Below are 17,454 nucleotides of genomic sequence, written 5' to 3' on the forward strand. Positions count from 1 at the left end.
ACACGACTTACTAATGGGGCAGTGAGCATTTTAAGGCTAGTCCTACGGACCCCAAGGGTACCTTCAACCTAATTTTCCAGAATAATCTAGCATTCCTACCCACAAGTCCCTTATTGTCTAGAAGAACTCTGAGAACCAACACACTTTAGCCCCTCCGGGTAATTGCTCATCAGGATTCTTTATTGAAAAGTCACTACTTTCCCATTCCCATACTTTGTTTGTAAGAGGCCAGTCACTAAGTCCAGCCCACACTCAAGGGGATGGAAATTAAAGTTCACCTTCTGGAAGAAAGAGTAGCAAAGCTTTTATGGAGATATGTTAAAACCACCAGGTTATAAGATATATTTGAGAGGAGGTTCTTTAAAGCTATACAAATATCCTGTTTTGATGAGTTCATTATTGGGCAGGTTGGTTTTGCTGTAATTATAGGACAGAGGTCACATTTAGGAGGGAGATAGAGACATAGGACAAAGGCCCTGGGGTCCCTAAGACGAGCAATTTTTGTGTGAGAGCTAGGGAAGTTCTTTCTTTGCTTGTGGCCAGTCACTCTGTAACTTGTTGCCAGAGCTTGGACTGATTGAGTGTTGAGAACCTGGCCAGGGCCAGTCATGGTGGTGGCGGAAGTGGCGGGGTTGTGGGTACTGGAGGAGGAAGGTGCAAACTGTGTGAGTGGGCTCCTAGTGACGAATTCTTGGCTATCTTTTGCAAGGGAGAGCACAGGAAGTCAGTCAGCTGTCAGAATTCCGTCTTGTTTCTGGCCCTTCCTGCTTGTCCTGGAGACGGACAGGAGTGGGGAAGGTGTTCCTTAACTACCTTACTTTTGAGCTGTGACAGGAGCCTGCTTCCCCAGCACACTCGGTCACTTTAGGCCTGCGGCCTGACGCAGCCCAGGTGCTGGTCCGCTGATTGTGGGTCTGTTCTTCATCAACGTCCCTGCACCATCGCCTCCCCAGATTTGGGGAGTCAGTGAACAGCTGAGACTGACTTTAGCTCTGCTGGTGTGCAAGTTGCAGCAATGCACCATTATAGGAACTCATGTCCCAAGGTCAGGACCCTTGAGGTTTTGCCCCTTCTAATTTTTCTAACACAGCTCAGCTGTACAGACAGCTGCCTGAATTAGGGAGCTGTTTGTTTTTGCAGAACTGGGTTTTGGATTGGCTGCAGGGTGACCCACAGGCTGGTTAGGACCTCCTTTCTCTTTTATTCAAAGTCATCTCTGACACCATCCAGCCTTTGCAAGACAGACAGACTCATTCGAAGGGCATTATCCCAAAATATCTCCTAGGATTGACCAAGCCTGGCTCCTGATGTCTTGGTTTGAATCAGGTGTTGCTTTAAATGCTGATTCTTATGGCATGCACACAGGAAATGGACTGTGCATTGTTTATATTTCAGCATCTTTAGCCTGTCTTTGATTTATTTGAGTCCATCCATCTGTGACCTGGCTCCATCTCACCTCTTCCAAAAAGGCTTCCTGGATTAACTTTACGTCAATCCAATTTCAATGCAGCTAATTTAACCTCAGTTCTATACTGTGTTACTGAGTAGTTTCAAATGTAGATGTTCACATACCCCTTCTAGAGCGTAAGCTCTTTGGGGACCTCTCCTGCCTCCCTAAGTGTGTGTTATTGACGTGTGGATGGAAGGATGAAAACTGAAGTGACTCGATTTGTCCGCTGGAAAGGTGGAAGATCTGGATCAAACCTCCAGGAATCTAGGGTTATCCTGTCCATTCTCCTGTGTATATGTGGGTGCAGGAATGGGGTCGGTGGGGAAAAGTGCCTCTTATCCTACCCTGTGGTCAGGCCTCTGTGCTGCAGCTTCTTCATTTGCCAAAAGAAATTAGCAGGAGGCAGAATTACTTCTCTTCACGGTGGTTCAGAGAATCCCCCTACCCCGAGGCACAATACCCACACCTCTCCCTGGCCCAGTCCCTGCAGAGAAAGGGCCTGGTCCTTAGAATAATGATGCCATGGACAGACATCGTCCACCTGTCAAGAAGGAGGAAAGTGCGCTGCTTCTACTCAGATCTTTTATTTTTTTCCTCGCCTCCTTATTTGCATTCAGTAAGGAGGTGACACATTCTAGAACATAACCTCCTTTTTTCATTCCAAGAATCTAATTGTTATTTCTGTGTTTGTGAAAGATAAAGGATTAGCAAGAATGCTTTGCATTAAGGCACCATTTGTAAATGCTTTATAATTATTTATGAAATTATCCTGCATTTTATAGCATGAGCGATAATAACTTAAATTGATGTATTAAACATGCACGATCATTATTTTAACAATATTAAATGCACCTCTGTAGAGTAATCATTTTATAAATACGAAGAAAGCATTCAGAAGTGGCACCTTAATTTAAGACGTTACAGGATTCGTGACACCCAAATCAACGACCCTTTCTCTTGGAGACAGATGGAGTTTCTTATCTGGCTGCAGCGTTCCCTTTCTTGAAGTGAAAATGATTTCTTAAATTAAAAAAATATATTATCGAGGTAATTTTGGTGATGTGATGAAGCTATGGGAGCGGAGATAAGAAGCAGAATTTCCAGGGACCAGAACAAATTGGACAAACCTTATCTTTTCTTGTCTCCGCCCGCCCCATGCCCGGTTGCTGAGAGTCAGCCGGTGTCCGGGGATCCTGCAGGGCTCTGGGGAGGAGTTCAGAACTGACGGATGGTGGAGACAGTGAACATTATTTCCCTCTCATGCCAGGGCTTTGGGGCTGTTTGGAGCAGAAGAAACCCCAAAATAGATGGTCCATTTTGCACAGTAGCGGGTCTCTGCAATGAGGAAGAGAATCCAAGAGAATTGTGAAATATGGGAAATAAGGGTGAGGAGAAAGAGGAGAGAGGACAAACATAAACCCAAACCTATTATCTGTGCGAAGCTTGTAGTTTAGTTTAGTTTTTAGCCAGGTTAGTGGTTCCAAGGCAGGTAAGAGAGCTCCAGGTCAGGGCAGCTCTGTCGTCTTCTGCCGGTGGAGCCCTCTGTTGGTGCCGGTCAGAATGTCAACGCCGCACGCTCAGAATGTGTTCAACATCTCCACCAGGAATGAAGTTCTTTCCAAGGTCTGGGCCCTGCACAAAGTGTTTATGACCAAGATCTTATTTAATTCTCGCAACCATCACTGGATGAGAAAACTGAGCCTGGATCAAAAAGAGTTTCAGTGCAGGTCCAACTTCTTAATCACGGAACGACACTGAGTCGGCGGCTAGAGAGCTGTGCTTGGATGACCCGGCTGTCTGGCCCCAGGCCCATGGATGGATGCAAAGCTAGTCTGCAGTTAAAACCATACCACATAGTGACTGTACCAATTTGCAGTCCCACCAGCAGTATATGATGGTTCCTTTTTCTCTGCTTCCTCTCCAACATTTGTTATTACTTGTCCTATTGATTATAGTTGTTCTAACAGGTATGAGATGGTATCTCATTGTGGTTCTGATTTGCATTGGCATCACTAATAGCTAGTGATGTTGAGCATCTTTTCATATATTTGTTGGCCATTCCTCTATGGAAACAGTATGAAATTCCTCAAAAAACTAGGAATCAATCTACCATAAGATCCAGCAATCCCTCTACTGGGTATTTACACCAAAGACTTGAAAACTCATATTTGAAAAGATGTTTGCACACTGATGTTCATAACAGCATTATTCACAGTGGCCAGGACATGGAAGCAACCGAAGTGTCCTATGATAGATGATTGGTTAAAAAAGCTGTGGTACATATATACAATGGAATGTCACTCAGCCATAAGAGATGAAATACTGCCATTAGCAGCAATGTGGATGGATCTCGAGACAATCATGCTAAGCGAAATATGCCAGACAGAAAAAGTTGAAAATCATATGTGGAATATAAACCTAAAAGCAACAAATGAGCAGGACAAACAAACAGAGACTCATGGACATGGACAATGGACTAGTGGTTACCAGGGAGGGAAGCAGGGAGGTAGACGGGGTAAAGGGGGTCAAATATGTGGTGACAGAAAGAAATCTAACTATGGGAGGTGAACACAGTGTAAATATATACACACATTACTGTTAAAGGGTACAGCTGAAACTTATTGGATTTCATTAACCAATGTCATCATAAAATAATTAATCAATAAATTAATTAATTAATTACCTTAAAAAAAATCCATACTCCAGTGTCTTAATGATCCTATTTGGAAGTGCATCTGGGTCTCTAACTTAAATCCAGCAGTATTTCAAGTGTGTGTCCTTTAGGATAGAATGGGTCTTTGAAATTTATATTATTTATTCTAAGATCTAGCCATGGCCCCTGTGTGTTCAGATACTGGAAGTCGTACTGATTCTTCTTTTTCTCTCGCACTTAGTACCCAGATGCACTCAAGAAAATCTGTCAGCTCCACATTCAAGATATATCTGGAATCCAGCTTCTTTCTACCACCTCCACCACCGCCGTCTTGGTCTCAGGCACTGTCATTGCTTGTTTGTGTTATTACCCAGGCTCCGGGCTGATCTCCCACCCTCTGCTCCCTCCCTCTGTCCCGGCTCTGTTCTAAACACAGGAGTCAGAGAAAGCCTATTAGAACACAAAGCGGATTGTGTCCCTTCTTTCATTTTGTTCCAGAAAAAAAGCCAAATGGTCTCACAATTACGTACGTGTGTGTAGGTACACACACACACACACACACACACACACACACACACACACATCCCTACAAAATTTGGTCCCTCTGCCCACATTTGTCACTTCTTTCTCCTTTCCTCAGTATTTGCTCCCTTTGCTCCAGCCCATGAGCTTCCTTGGAATTCTTTGAAGATGCAAGTCAAGCTCCAACCTCTGAGCTGGGCCCCTGTCTGGAATGCCCTTCCCCCAGATGTCCTCAGAACCCGCTCCCTCCCCTCCTTCGACCTTCTCAAACGCCCCCTTCCAAGTGAGGCCTACTCTGGCCACCCTCTTTAAACGTACAGCCTCTCACCCCTCATTGTAAATCTTCCATCCCTCTTTTATTTTTCTCCACAGCACTTATAATTTCCTAGTACGTTATATAACGTACTTATTTGGTATGTTTGTCTCCCCTGCCGGAATGCAAGCCGCCTGAGGGCGAGCTTTTGCCTGCTTTGTACACTGCTCGTTTCTCAATAAGCTGGAAAAGTGCATGGCACATAATGGACACTTAACAAATACTTGTTAAACACACAACGCTGCTTTCTTGTCCCCAGTTGGTGGCAGGTAGGGTGACCAGTTCTGGTTTGCCCAGTTCTGACCTGGTTTTGCCACTGAAAGTTCGGCATCTTGAGTTCCTGGCAAACTGGGATAGTTGGTCACCTGAGTGACAGGTGAGAAGAGCATCAGGAAGAAAGGGCAGTGTCCTCAGGAGCTAGTGGAGCCTTTCCCCAGCCTTGGAGGCTGGAGGATGTGTATCTGCACATCACTGGAGATAGGGGTGGGGCTGGGAAAATGGCTCCATTTCAGAAAAAGCCTTTTGAGTAATTGAAATTGCAGCTTATTATGAAGAAGAAAGTGAGTTTCTATTTTCTTGTAAGTGGCACGGGAGTAAAAAATGATCGTGTTATGATGTTCCAGTGGAACAATTATTTTGCTGAGATGGAGCAACATAAAGATCACTTTGACTGCATTCCGCCTTCTTACCCCATCCCTCTGGCTGAGTTCAGTGACCAATAAATCTTCCTCGGGCATTCCTGACTTGTGGCGGCTGTTTCTGAAGTGACTCACTGGGTAGCCTGGTCCTTATCTGCTCGACTGACTCCTGCTTCTCCTAACTGTGCTTCAGGATGGCTGTTCTGGGCCAGAGCCAAGGGCAGAGGTGAAAAGAGACTGAGGCAGAGAGAGAGAGATGGCACCTCGAAGGGTCAGAGTGTGACCTTGAACCAGGAACGAAGTCCTGTGATGGGGCTGGGCAGGGGCTGTGGTGGAGAAATCCAGAGAGGAGCAGGGATCAGAAAGGGACTTCAAAAGCAGTCTCATCAGGATTGTTGGGCACAAATGTAAAGGAGGAGGGTCAGTTAGACCCCTCTGGTGAGGGTGGGTTTGAAAGAGCAGAAAGCCGTTGATAGGGTTCGTCTGTGCTGCCAGCTGAGGGGGTACACATGGAGACCTTACTCTCTCTTAGAAAAAAATCTCAGCGTTTGCTCAGGGTGTTTGGTCTCTGAGTCTCCTCGTGCTGCTGTAACAAACTACCACAGACTGGGTGCTTAGACAACGGAAATTTATTTCTCACAGTTCTAGAGGCTGGAAGTCCAAGATCAGGGTGCCGGCTGATTTGGTTTCTGGGAGGTAGGGGTGCAGGCGTGGGGAGGGGAAAAGGAGGGGGAGAAAACATTTTCTCCTTCATACTCCCAAGTGCTGATGTCTCTTCCTCTTCTTATAAGGGCACCTGCCCCATCAGATTAGGGCCCCACCCCTATGACCTCGTCTAACCTTTAGCATCTTCTCACAAGGCCCTATCTCTAATTATAGTAATGCTGGGGTCAGGGCTTCGATATATGAATGGGGAGAAGGGAGCTTGAACATTCAGTCCATAACATTGCCTAGTAGGAATCAGTACTTCCTCTTGGCCCCTGGGATTGCCCCCAGAGATGCAGCCTGAGAAAGGCTCACTTTCGGCTTGGGGGTTATATCTCTCTCTAGACATTTAAACCAGTGTTTTTCAAAGTGTGGTCCTTGAACCAGCAAGGTCAGCTTTGGAACTAATTAGAAATGCCAACTCTCAGGCCCCACCCTGGACCTCCTGAATCAGGACTGTATCTGTGTTTTCACAACTCCTCCAGGCAATTCTGACTCAGAGTAGAGTTTGAGAACATCTACAGGGAATACAGGAATGCCTCCCCTGAGAACTGTGGCTTTAAGATTTTCAGCCTTTCAAATCAGAATCACCTGTGCTTAGAATAACACAAACTGTCAGCTCCACCTGCTAACTTTTTGACATGGGGGTTGAGGTGAGGCTGGAGAATCTATGTTTTTTTACTAGTTCGCAGGTGATGTTGCTGCTGCTTCTGGGACCACTGTTCTCCATGAACTTCCTTAGGTGATTTCTCAGGAAGCGTCCATCTCCTCTGGTCAAGGAAAGACCTTTGCTTTGGACCCAGTTCCAAGCTGTTCTGTGTTCTTCACTCTAGGACGTGGCTGAACCTTGCTTCCTGACATTACCTGATGTCGGCTTTTGCTCAGCTCCGCAGTGAGGGCAGGTGAGTGCCCGCCACTCCCAGGCCTGATCTCACCTGCTGCCTCTCAATTCAGGCTCATGCTGGTCGTGGGGAGTTGGTCCAGTAAACGAGGGCACAGCTGATTCTCTGTCTCTGATCAGGCCTCTGCGGCCACCTCTTCTTTTGGTCAGGACACCCCGCATCTGCTCTGGTCTGTTCCCTCACTGCTAGCAGAGCTTTGACTGAACTGTTTTGCTCTCCTCCCCTAGCACCCAGGCCTCATGCATCACTGGATCCTCGTTTTCATTCTGCTCCTGGCCCTGCACAGCCAGGGCCTTCCTGCTGACTGCCGGACGTAACTGATTCCTTTCTCCTGCTTCCCTGATTTTCTGAATATGGCCTGCTGGGAGTGATTCCTAGTCACTGAGCTGTCCACATGCACCGTTCATCCTCGAGGCATTTCGAGGGCCCAGGTCACTAACTATTGCCATTCCCTCCATGCGCCCTTGAGTCTGCCCCAGCGCTGGCATCAGTCCTCACGAGGCTGGCCTACCCCAACGGGCAGTCCTTGTCCCATCGGTCCCCCCTCCATTAGCCCACCCGGCTCCAATCTTTCCAGGCTGGACCAAGTCCTTGGATACGACCAGTCCCAGGTTATTTCTGGGGTGATGTTGGAACTTGGAGATGCAGCATTGCTAAACTCCCTGTTGCTGTGGCCTTGGAGGGGTGCGCTGAGCTGTTGGCTGGGCTCCCGAGTCCTTAGGCTTAGGGACAGGTGGTGGGCTTTTATTGCATTGTTATCAATTATAGGGGTCCTTCAGCAATTGCTGGCTGGAAATGAGAAGAATGAAGAAGCCTGTGGTTTTTGTCCTAATTTGTTTGGTTTGGGGCTGGACCCCAAGCTCGGGAACCACAGTAATTAGCCCAGCTGCAGAATTGGGCACATGTGGCACATGGCTGTCGTTACTCCAAGGGGGCTGGGCCAGCACCAGAGCCATTGGCTCCGATAAGGGCTTTTGTCAGCTGGGGGTGGGGGGAAGGGTGTGACTGCAGCGGTGGGCGTGGAGGCACCAGAGCTTCGAGCTCCCGGACCCTCTCGCACTCCCTCTCCCACACCTTTTGGCTGTGAAGCTGCCCCTTTGCTGCCTCTGGGTGAGGGTTAGAGAGGAAGGAGCCCTGGGATTAGGAGAACAGGGAAGAAGGCGTGGCACAGCCTCTGTGTGGTGGCATGGAGGCTCGTTTGATGGAGAGGTGGGGGTTGGGGCTCGCTGAGCAGGGTGAGCAGTGATGGGAGCAGCACAGCCACGTACGGATGGAGTTGTGCTAGGCCTAAAGCATGGGGGACGGCACCTGCCATTGGCCAAGCCAACCAGAAAATTAGAAAGGAGATCTGGGCGGAAGAAGACGGGGCAAGAGTCAGAGAAGTGGAGGACACCGGGACTACTGAGAGGGGCTCTCTGCGTCACCCACTGGCAGGGATGGGGCTGGGGCCACATCTTGCCCTATGGAGCTCAGCACTTGCATCTGAAGCACAGTCGAGCTACGTCGCTAGAGCTATGAGCCGTGGGAGGTGTATGCATGGTGCACATCCTACGGCTTGCATGGGGGCTGCGAGGCCTCCCTGACTTTCCTTCTGTTCCTCTCATATCTTACTTGAGCTGCCTCATCCTCTGCTTACACTTGACTTCTGTGTGCTGCAGAGTGTCCAGAATTTGTCACTTTGCTGACTCTAGTTTTTTACTTTTAATTGCAGAGGGAATGATAGCAGGAAGGAGAGGGCAGACATCAGGAACAAACTCTTATTCATAAAAATAGGTGGGGAGCAGAAAATAATGACTGAGGGTTGTCTGAACAGTCCATTCCAGAATGCTGACTGGACAGATAAGTGGGGTCGAACTGATAGCTGACCTCTTTGGAGGCTGGGGAGGAGTCCGCCAACCAGAGACACCGAGGGTTTTCTGAGTAGACTTAGGCAGATGCACACCTGGGAACTACTCATTAGCTACCATTTCTCCCAATATTGAATTATCCTCCTGTAGTGTATCCAGAGGGTCAGCCCCTTAGTGCCACAAGGGAGCACCGTGCCACCGGGAGATGAGGAAGGTGAGGAGGGCTGCTGTATTCCTATTTTAGGTCGAATGTGGCTCCACCTCCCCCATGCAGAGTCCTGCTGGACATGCATCTTCTTCCTGTTGGTGAGACTGGAGGGTGTGCTCTCTTCCAAGCCTGTGCGAGCTGCAGCTGTTGGCTTTTTCTCTGGCCCTTGCTATTCCCAAAGACGCTGAATGGACAGAGGAAGAGGCAGGAAAAGGATCACTTCTCAAATCCTGAGAGATGGCCAATGCTGTGAAAGACCAAGAGAGAAGCGGGTGTGAGAGTTGAACACTAGGCTCTTGGGCCGTGGCCCATAGCCTGGGCTAAGGTTTGGCATGAGGAAGGTTGGAGGGGCACTGTCCTCAGGCTGGGCTGATGGCCAGAAGGACACAGCCTCTGCTGTGCTGGTGGGGTGACCGCAACAACTTTGGCCATCACCCTAACGACCTGAACTCTCCCTGGTGAACCTCATTACGCTAGCTCCATTTCTGTTTCCCCTGTATAGGGAATGTTGATTGAATAACAACGATGTCTGTTTTGTTCCTCTGGACCTAGAAGTCAATAGAAACTCAGTAAAGTTGGGTAAGTACATGGGTAAATTTCTCATGAGGGAGGTATCGCTGCTGGGCTCAGAGCTGGCCATGGTGGCTTCCTGCCGTTTCCACTGGAGGCTCTTCCATCTAGCAATTTTTTTTTTCTTCTTGTTTCTTCTGCCTTCTTCATATTCTACTTCTGTCATTTTTCTTTCCTCATTTTCTCAGTTTCCTCTCCATAGACCTGGCCTGGTTCCTGGTTGTTCTTAACTATATGCATCTCTAGCATGCATTCCTAAAGGCCCAATCCCAGTATGAAAATATACACCCTTGGTCCCACTGTACACATCTTTCATTGGCCTTTCCAACTCCATCTGCCACTCCCCAAGATGTTCTGAAAGGACCAAGTCAGACTCTGTCCAGGCCGGTTGATCAGGCTCAGAACAAAATGTGGTCGAGACACCCTGACCACACGTCTTACCCTGTCTTCGCGTTGACCTGCCAATGACTGACATTCTGCTGAGGTACTGAAAGCTTTTCATACACCTCCATGGAAAATTAACCCTATTTCCCTAATATGACTGACTAGATAGAGATCTTCTAGAGCTCTGCTCCCAGAAGATTTATCAATCAAGGTAGCATTGTGAGAAAGTACAGGAAATAGAGGTTAAATAGGAGACTAATTTGTCACACAAAAGAATAATTGTAGAGGAATTTTTGAGAAGGGGGCATCAGTGGGATGGGAGACAAATGTAGGATGTCTTCAGTGATCTGGTCAAAAAGTCAACTCATGGGGAATGTTTGAAAACCAGGGTATAGTTATCCTAGCTGTCTGTACCATCTATCTGAACGAGGTGGATAATGAATGAGCCAGACATTCTGTAAGATTCACATCCATCAATGAAGTTTATCCAACACATTGATGTCTAGACTTTAAAGGCCCTTTAAATAAACCTGACTTACCTTGATGTTGTCGGTAGCCTTTAAGGTGGCCCCCAGCTACCCTGGCCTCTTGGTATTCATCTACTTGTGTAACCCCTTCCGTTTTGGTGTGGGCTGGACTTATTCATTTGCTTTAATGAATAAGATATAACACAAGTGATGGCATGTCACTCTAAGATTATAAAAAACTGTGGCTTCCATCTTGAGTGCTTGCTCTCTCTCAACTTCTCTCTTACTTTGTCTTTTTATATCTTTGTCTCTCTTTTTCTTTCTCCAACCACCAGTCACCATGTTTGATAACCTTTAGGCAGCTTATGGAGAGGTCTATGAGATGAGGAATTGAGGCCTGCCAGCAATCACGTGAGTGAGCTCAAAACTGGACCCCTTCTCCTGCCCTCCTCCCCCACGTCAAGCCTTTATAGAGGCCATAGCTCTGGTCTCAAGCTTGACTTCAGCCTCAGGAGAGACTTTGAACCAGAGACATCCAGCTAAGATGTGCTCAGATTCCTGATCCACAGAAACTGTGAGATAGTAAATTTTGTTGTTTTGGGCCACTAAATTTTAGGCTGATTTGTTACACAGCAAAGATAACTAATATAGGCAGACCTTACCACTTCCTGATCTCTGGGATCCTTGCAGACTCCATCCACTCGCCACTGTCCCTACTTACCCTTCCTCAGCTCCCTGCCTCTATCCCCCCACCCCCTCACCTCTTGTTTTGGCTCCATCTCTTTCACTCCTTCTCTAGCTGCTTGGGTTGATGGTCATGTCTTGGGTTTTGTTATGTGCTTTTGACTTTGGTACCTCTCCAGACACAATTTGGGAGTCTGTATTCTTACTTCATACTTAATAATCTTGTGTAAGAAACAACCGCATGAACTCTTCCCTGGCCAGACTTGCCTCTCACCTGCCCCAGATCTGACCCAGAAGCAGGATCAGCAAAGCAGCTGACTTACTAAAGCAGGAAAGTTTAACCAGAAACTCTGGAAAGATTTTCAGTGAAAGCTGAAACAACCTCCTTATCATGAAAAATCCTTTGCATTGTAGCCCTTCACCCCATTCTCTTAGCATTCCTATCAACCTGGACTTTCCTGCATTTGTTAGCTGATGGATGGCAAAGAGTTGGCTCATTACTTTGTAAAAACAAGATGTTGTTTTTTGAATATTTTTCTTTCCTCCCTCTTCCACCCACCCTGCCTCACTTAAAAGCTTTCATTCTTTAAGTCTAGTCAATATTTCATTCATTATTATCATTATGTTCGGAATTTAGACATTGAAATGATCGGGTCTGGGTTTTGTTATTATTTTTGGAATTTAGACATTGGAATGATCGGGGTCTGGTGACTTAGGGTAAATAATCTCTGAGTTGAGAGAGGACTTGGCTACTTTTTCTCAGTCACCCTGGTCTCATGATAGTTCAGGTCTTGGAGTAAATCAGAAGCCAACTCACGGTTGGCATAGAACTGGAATTTGATTCACGTTCACTGGATTGCCAGCAGATACTGTTGACTCAAATTAAATTCAATGTTTCTGTGTGGGTTGAGGGCATCTAACTTAGGTTAGAAATTAGACATGACATTACTCATGTTGTCACTAGGAAAATGATATCCTAATAGATAGAAGTGCTTAGTAGTAATCAATGACTCCCTCGCCTAGAGGAGACACATAGTAAACGTTTGCTGAAATGATGAACGCAGAGTGTTAAGGCCCACTGAGTACCTGTCTGGGCACTCCACCTGCTCTCCCTGGATGATTTTTATCTATGATCATACTGTAGTCATCATCTACTACCTGATAATTCCCAAAGCATTAACCCCAGGCCATTAATTCTCTTGAGGTCCAGACCCACATATCTAGCAGTTTATTAGGAAACTGCCCTTGAGTGTCCTTCAGGAACTGAAAGCCCTTCATGTCCAAAATCGAACTCAACATCTCTCACCCAAAGCTGAGCCTCGACCTCTCTTTTCCATCTTTTGGAATCCCACTACTTGCCTCAAGCCAGAGAACTGAGATCAGATGTGACTCCTCCTCCCTCATACTATACTTGCGGTCAGTCAATGAATTCGGTTGATTGCATTTCTTGCATGTCTCTTGAATGGGACCATTTCTCTCCATTTCTCTTATCACCCTTATGTCTCTCCTGAATTACTCATAATGAGCTCTTTGCTTCCAGGGTGGTCTGTGGCCAGAGAGATGAGCACAAAATACAGTTCGGTTCATATCACTCCCTATTTAAATCCCTTCAAAGACATTTTATCCCTTTCGGGTAAACTGCCCGAGCTGTGAGCATAGGCGGCAAAGCTCCACCTGACCTAGTCTGGCCCTGCTTCTTTTTGTGGTCCTATCATTTCTCATAGCACACCTTGGATTTTATGTTCCAGGCACAGAGGATACCTTACGGCCACTCCCTCGTGGCCTGGGTTTCTTCTCTTTATCTTTCCAAACTTAGCTTAGATGTCACCTCCCTGAGAAATCTTCCCTACCCACCAGGTCTGGGTTGGCCGTTTCCTGGTGTGATCCTCTAGCATTCGATGCTTGCTCTGCCATTGTAAATACCTGCTTGCATCTTTGAGAATAGGGACAGCCATGTGTCCAGTGCCTCAGACAGTGCCTGGACCGTGGGTGGGTGAAGGGTGGGTAGTAAATGAATCACCGGGCAACAAAAGAATGTGCTGAATCTACTGAGGGGAAATTTTCTACCTTCTATGTACTGGTGCATAGTAAACACCTCCACTCACCTGACCCATCCAACAAGGAAAATTAGCTATAATGCGATGAGCGCTAGACTCAGGGTCCTGAGGCTGTAGGTTTGAATCCCAGCCCCATATGTTATTAGGGAAAGTTACTAAATACCTGAGCCTCAGCTTGCTCAACATAACATACACGAGACAGAGCTGGTGTGAGGAGTGTGCAAGGTGGTGCATGCTAAGGTCCCCATGTCAGTAAATGGCTGGCCAGGATGGAGTCATCCCCTCTGCTCCCACAGAAGCCTACGCCCAGGGCAATGAACTTGTGCTTTCAAGAGCAAGGCTGGCAGAGGAGACTTGATAAGAGCCCAGGTTGTTGGATATGATAATAATAGTCTCATTTATTAATATAAAGGCCCGCTAATAGAGGCGGCACTTTTAATTAGCCAACACGGCCATGATATTAATTTTTATCCAGAGTTATTTAAGTCCTAGAGCCTTCCTCCCCTCTTCTGTTAGCACTTAGCTGGAGGGCGATTGAGAACATTTGTAATTGGATTTCTGTGCAGGACTTAATTATAAGGAGACAATAAAGCCCCTGAAATGCGGCAGGTTCCACCGCGCTAACTATTATTTTTCAGAGACACGCTCAGGCCAATGAATGCACAGATTTATCTAAATTATAATTTTTAAACTTCGCAAAGCTTTCCTCGCCCTACCCCCTCGCCCCCCCCCCCCCCAAGACTGAGAGGACTCTACTGGGAGGGCAGATTTGCAGGGAGAAAGACACAGAGGTGGAATACTTATTCCTGTAATCAAGTCTTTCGCTCCGTGGGCCACTGAGCGGCTTCCCTGGGCCCCTCAGGACCTCAAAAGTGTATTTCCTTCCCTTGGCCAAATGGCTTATTAATAGAATTGGCTTTTTTATATCTCACCCAGAAAATCCCAAAGTGATACAGCAACAGGGAGATATCGAGCCAATTAGTTGCTGGGCTTGCTGTCGTGGGGGGAAAGCTAATTATTAATTTACTGCCCTTCACCAGTGGTGGAATCGATTCAGAGGAAACCAAAAGGCAAAGAAGAGGAAGAAGATGTTTCCCAGATCATCTGGGAAAACTCAAAGAGACAAGGCTAAATCATTTATACCTTCGGCAAAGCTACCTCACCGTAGGAGAGCAGGGAGTTGAAGGCGACACTTGTGCTCAGCCAGGTGTGTTGTTAGCATTTGACCATGGGCCTCACTGTATATATATTATTGCATTTGGTGCTCATAGCTACTCTGTCAAATGGGCTTATTTCACAGAAGAAATATTGTTCATTCATTCATTCTTTCATTCATTCATTCAATTTTTGTTGAATACCCTTTGGAGAGACAATAGCAGACAAGAAAGAGCCTGCCCTCCAGGACCACACTTTCTGGCTCGGGTGGAGAGACTTGCCCCAGGTCATCAGCTAGCATTCGTACTTGGCGGGAGAAGGATGTGAACCCACGTAGGTTCTACCTATGCCAAAGTCTGGGGAATCGCTTTGTATTCTCCTGGGTGTCAGGTTCTGTGTTGGCATGGCCCGCTACAAAGCATACAGTGTAAGGGTCCACCTACCTTTGTTGCCAACTGGGCAAACTCAGAGGAAGAGAAGAGGTCATTAACCAGTACAGTTTAGGTTAGGACCTGGAAGAAGAGGGTCTGCTGAGCTGAGGTCGCAGGCGAGTACTTTTGCTACACCACAAGAATGACTGGAAGATGAGAAGCTCAGGAGGATTTTTCTCAAAAAAATTTTTTAAAAAAGTACGATCATCATTACACTAGAAATTTGGGGTATGGGAAAGTGGGAAACAGAATTAGTAAGAAATAAAATAAAATTCACCCACGATCCCACTGCCCTATTCAGATTATACTGTGACATATTGTGAATTCCAAATCATTAAAAATTCTTTGTGAGCATAATTTTAAATGATAATATAATACTCTATCTTGCAGATATACTGTAATTCATTTAACTTTCCAAAACTTGATGGATATCCAAAGACATGGTGGATATTTAATTTGTTTCTACTTATTGTAAATAAATGATGCAAATATATCTGTTTGTCTTTATTTTTACTTGCTCAAAATCCAAGTGGAATTATTGCAACAAAGAGAATGAATATTTTAAAGACTCTCGAGGCTAATTGACATATTGCATTCCAGAAATATTGTACAAATTTCTATCGCGCTAGCGATGTACGAGCAGGCCCATCGTCGCACCAAACCTCCATCAATATCCTGCATTGGCTTTTACAAATATTTGCTAATTCGAAAGGCCAACAAATGTATTTCACTATTGTATTTTTTCACATATATATTGATTGCTAGTGAAGTTCAAGATTTCTTTGTATGTTTAAACCATTATTCGTATTTCTTCTGCAAAGAGCCCATTCTTGTTTCTTGTACATTTTTCTTTAGAGTTTAGTAGGTTTTGTTATGTAGAAATAAAATACTATTTTATATTTTAAGAACATTCTTTTTTTTGATGCTTTTGTTGCAGACATTTTTCTCAGGTTGATTTTGCTGTTTATTTTTATTTTCCATGATATTTTTTACAGAGATGGTTTGAATTTTTATAGGGCCAAATGTATTTTTTCTTTGTAAATTCGCCAGTTCTTTTTATGCTTAGAAATTCCATCTTCACACTGAGCTAGAAATAACAATCTATATTTTATTGTAAGTATTTTATGATACCATTTTTTTATATTTAACTCTTTAATTTCTCTGAAATTTATTTTGTTATATGTTGTGTGATAAGGATTTAAATAGGTAACTATTTGTTCCAGGATAATTTATTAAAGAATGTTTTCCTTTCCTATTGGTTTGGAGGCCTCCTTTATCATATGCTAATTTTTTTCTATATATACAATAGACTATTCTGAGTTGTCTTATTCTGTTCAGTTGGTTCTTCTCTTATTATCACACTGTTTTTAATTATTGTATCTTTTAACATTCATATATTTTAAAATATGACATTTTTATATATTAAATGTAGCATGTTATTATCTGGTAGAAGAAATCTTCCACAATTATTCTTTTTTAAAAAAATTACTATTTCTGCTTATTTTCCAGATGAATTTCAGAATCATGCTGTCTAGCTTCAGGAAAAAAAAAAAAAACCATTTGGGACTTTGAAAGGAATTGGATTCAACATATATCTTAATTCATGAACCATTTGCATCTTCGTATTATGCCGCCTTGCCATTCGGGAAAATGACATGTTCTGGCTCATTTTTCCTTTCCTTTGTTTTTGCAGGTTTTAACTCTCTGGTCTAAGTGAAATTTTAGTGAATACTGTGAGATGAGGATCAAAACTGATTCCTTTTCAAGGAGCCAATTTTCCCAGATCCCAGTTTTTGCATAACTCATGCTTTCTCCAGTGCTTTATGATGCTCCTATTATCATTTATTAAGTTCTTATGTATGTGTTCGGATCTGTTTCCAGGCTGTCTAATCCCACTGATCTGTCTATTCTTGTGCTAATGTCATACTATTTTGATTATTGTCTGGTCTTTCGGAGCACTAGTTGGAAATGCCACCCCTTCCAGATGGCTCTTGGAGTCGCTACCTGCTTCTCCCAAACTAGGATGCATGTCCTGAATACAGAGTCAGCCCCTTAATCAGAGCTTCTAGTCAGAAACTTTTTGGAGCCCCACGGGGCTCAGACGGAGCAGTTCGATGCCAGGTTTTGGTTTTTAGGTCAGCAAACAGCAAGGCTAGTGGAGGGTGAGGTCTGTCCTGTCCCTTCCCTTCTCTCAGGCCAGCATGGCCAGATGCTGGCTGCGGAGGGTTCCAGTCTCCAGACTCCCCAGGGGAGATGAGGGAGCATGAGTGGCCTGAACATTGCAGGGAGGTACTGCGAGATAATAATAACGCCGTACTAGAAACCTTCTCATTTCTCAAGGGCCTGCTATGTGCCAGGCCTGTGCTAAGGACATTACCTTCATTAGTCTAATTTTCACCAGAACCGCCTGAGCTAATACCGCATTTTACACATTAAAAGACTGGCTCAGAGGGAGTAAGAAACACCTA

General features: G+C 45.3%; 1 long non-coding RNA gene across 1 annotated transcript; it reads left to right on the plus strand.

Moving 5' to 3' along the window:
* Window positions 1-6,978: 6,978 nt before the first annotated feature.
* LOC107513502 lies at window positions 6,979-16,912 on the plus strand. The gene is made up of 4 exons (XR_001597557.2): window positions 6,979-7,183; window positions 9,305-9,817; window positions 14,441-14,607; window positions 16,496-16,912. It is a non-coding gene; the product is annotated as an uncharacterized LOC107513502 (long non-coding RNA).
* Window positions 16,913-17,454: the final 542 nt, after the last annotated feature.

The sequence above is a fragment of the Rousettus aegyptiacus genome, unplaced genomic scaffold, assembly GCF_014176215.1.
Source record: "Rousettus aegyptiacus isolate mRouAeg1 unplaced genomic scaffold, mRouAeg1.p scaffold_m13_p_17, whole genome shotgun sequence".
Taxonomy (NCBI): Eukaryota; Metazoa; Chordata; class Mammalia; order Chiroptera; family Pteropodidae; genus Rousettus; species Rousettus aegyptiacus.